General features: G+C 37.0%; 1 pseudogene; it reads left to right on the forward strand.

Annotated features, from left to right (window-relative positions):
- The first annotated feature begins 2,680 nt into the window (after positions 1-2,680).
- On the forward strand, positions 2,681-2,987 carry LOC123632160 (annotated as a pseudogene).
- Positions 2,988-3,523: the final 536 nt, after the last annotated feature.

Here is a 3,523-nt window from a genome sequence, read left to right on the forward strand (position 1 = left end):
TCTTACTTTCTGACACAGAAAGCTGCTCCAGATTCATCCTGTACTTTCTCATCCCATGTCCTAGAATTGGCCAGTTCTCCAGGAAGTCGTGGTTTCTTTTAGAGTGGACTGGTATCTAAAAACCAAAATCTAAAGACATGTGAACCCAGTAGCAACCTTTTAGGTTGTTGTTGTTCTTAGCTCCTGTCAACATAGATAGCTGGGAAATATTTGTAAAAAGATTTATTTATTTATTTACATACACATCAGTATTTATCTATATATCATCTATCTATCTTTATAAACATAAGCTCATACTCATCCCTTCAATTCTAATAAAATACCATATGTCATTGCAGCATCTTTCAGAATCTGATTTTACCTTACTTATAATCTAATAAATTATCCTACTGTTGTTTCATGGATGCTGACAGAAGAGACAAGACTTCTGAGTCAGAGAAAAAAGACATTTTGACTCACAGCACAGCAAGCACCATGATATGCATGGGTGGTTCTTGCTCTCAAGTCTCATAGGGATGATACAAGGGCCCCAGATGAATACTGGTCACACAGTGGATTTGCAGTGTAGCTGAAGAACACTAAGTTAGGAAAATTTACTGTTTTGTGGCACAATAAGCAAACCTGGGTTTTTTTTGTCTTAAAATGAGTCATGAATTCATCTCTCAAAATTACTTGCATACTCAACCCTGAGAATTGATCTGGGTAAGAAGTCAGGGCGTTGCATTCTTGGCACACCCAGAAATTATATGCAAGGATACACAGAGCCCATCGTGGAGTGCCTCACCCAACACTTGCCCTGTCCAGTTTTTGTAATATCTTTTTCTGACAATGAGAACTTGATTTCTACCATGCTTATTTCATTTACATATTTGCTCAGTCCTGGAATATGTATTAAGTAGCTTCAAAATGCCCAACCTATACCTTTGAAAAACAAACCTGTCAACTACTAACTTGTTTGCTATTTTTTTCCCTTTATCCTGAAAGTATATAGTCAAAATACTGTATTCAATAATTAATTGGGTTAGTTCTTCATTTCCCACTGTGTACTTTGTTATCCATTTGTTTCTGTTTGTATTCTGTTTCTCCTCCTTTCTTTTTGATTATATTTATTTGCTTTTTGAGTATTTAAAAATAACCTGTCCTAAAATTCAAAACTATACCAAAAGTTATACTAAGTCTTACTCCTTGTTACCCTCCCACTTTCCTTTTTCCCTATGCTTTCCATCTCATTTCAAACCACCTTGGTAAAGACAAGTTTCTCATTTTTATTTCTTTTTCGCTGGTTCACTAGCTCTTCACTGTCATTGTCCTGAATCACATAATTTCTGGATCAGAAATGACTTTCTAGATAACTAATCATATTTTTTATGAAAGGATTGTACTCTCTTTAGCTACTCATAACCAAGGGAAAACTAAAGAAATCAACCCCAGACACTTTCTTCCCACTCTAAAATAAGGAAATCAAATTAAGTTAAAACTCTTTTCTAATGTTTGCTCTATTGGAAAGCTCTTGATAAGATTATATAAATGGCTCAGATTATTAAGTGTACATTTGGGAAACAAAAACTTATTCTGCTTTTTTTGTACAAAATCCATATGAGGATAATCAAATAGTTGATGATAGAATGTTCTTTAAGAAATCTTGAAAATTCAGAAAGAATTTAAGATATATGTAATATTTTTCCTCATGAAATCATGGATCTAAGCAACATTCATCAATATTGTTAAAATTGTTGGGTGGAGGTCTACAGGGAAACTTACAATGGATGGATCAGGTTGTTCACACATGAATTCACAGATCAATCTTAACATCAAAGAAAAGGGGATAGAAACAACAAGAGATTATGTGCATCTGATGCCGTACAAAAGGAAGTACACATAACAACCTATGAAGTATTCTTGCTAAAAAAACTTAGTTAAGCATCTAGATCTAACTCCAGTTCATAGGAAATTTATACAGTAAACAAGCATAATTTAAACACTGCCATCATGCTGCTATCTAGATTGTGGGAAATTCCAACAAATAAATGGGAAGAAAAAATTTGAGGCAATTACTATTATAGGTTAACAGAGATTTAAGACACATTTCAAACAAACATCATGTGTAGACTTCATTTGTATCATGATTTGAATAAACCAGCTGAAACAATACATTTACAATATAATCAGCAAAAGTGGGAAACTATCTGGACAAAATTCTGTTATTAAGAAATTGTTATCTGATACAGCAATGTGTGCTTCTAGTCGCAGGTGCTGGAGAGGCGGAAGCAGGAGGATCCCTGGAATCCGGTAGTTCGGGGCTGTAGCGCGCCACGATCGTGCTTGTGAGTAGCTACTGCACTCCAGTCTGGGCAACATAACAAGACCCCACCTCTTTAAAACAAACAAACAAAAATGGGTGTGATAATGGTATTGTAGTCAAATTTTTCTAGAAAATGCTTGCCCTTTAAAGATATACTGGTAAGCATTCACAGATAAAGTGATATCGTATCTGGGAATTGAATTAAAATATTCCAATGGGGGTGATTGGGCAGAAATATGGATGAAACTAGATTAACAGTATATTATTAATACTGAAGCATTTCTATATTTTTATATTTGAAATTCTCCACGATAAAAATGTTTTTAAAAATCAGATAACATGTGAGGGTCGGTGAGGTGGTGCGGAGTTCATGTGGGCATGCATGGCCACTCTGCGGTGGATTCCTCTTCCTCTTCCTTCGCGGTGGGTTTGGGCGCTGCGGACCCGCAGTCGCAGCATTTTATCGAGGTGGAGACTCAGAAGCAGCGCTTCCAGCGGCTGGTGCAGCAGATGCGCGAACTTTGGAGAAGGGCACGGACAAGCTGGGGCCAAAATTGGACAGTCGGGCTGAGGCCTGTTTTGTGAAGTGCGTTGAGCGCAACATTAATACAAGATAATTCATCTTGAGTCACTGGGACAGAACCAGAAATTCAAACCGGTCTTTTCAGAGGGCCTTTCTGACTGATCTCTGCATTACCTCTTTGGAAAAGAAAGGTACTTCAAGAAATGAAGAGCTGTTGATGGAATGAATGATTGAAGCAATGGCTGTTGTGGGGATTGGCTCCCACCTTTTGTCACTCCTGGGATATTATGTCATCTGAGAAAGAACAGAGACCAATTGTTGTGTGTGGGGAGTGGGGGGCTTGAGGGTTACATGCATATTTGGTTGTGTTTTTTAATGCTAATCTTGTGAAAATAATTGACAAATGATTGGAAAACTGTTAGATGTGTATTACTGTGTGTGGGACTATGCTTTTCTCCAAGGCCCATTAACTGCTTCCTGTAATTTTGATGGTGGAACTGCTTTCTATAATTTGATAGTGGGACCACATATGTAAAATCTCTCATTTGTGTGGCTTCATTTCAGATTTCTGGGGAGATCATTGTGTCTTTCAGAAAGGATACAAGTGGGGGAAGGATAATTCGGTACTTAATTATGGGCCTCTTTATTTGGTGTTTGACTATCAATGTTGGGGATAAAAGATCTATGGAGTGTTCATA

This window comes from Lemur catta, chromosome 2 (genome assembly GCF_020740605.2).
Source record: "Lemur catta isolate mLemCat1 chromosome 2, mLemCat1.pri, whole genome shotgun sequence".
In the NCBI taxonomy this organism is placed as follows: domain Eukaryota; kingdom Metazoa; phylum Chordata; class Mammalia; order Primates; family Lemuridae; genus Lemur; species Lemur catta.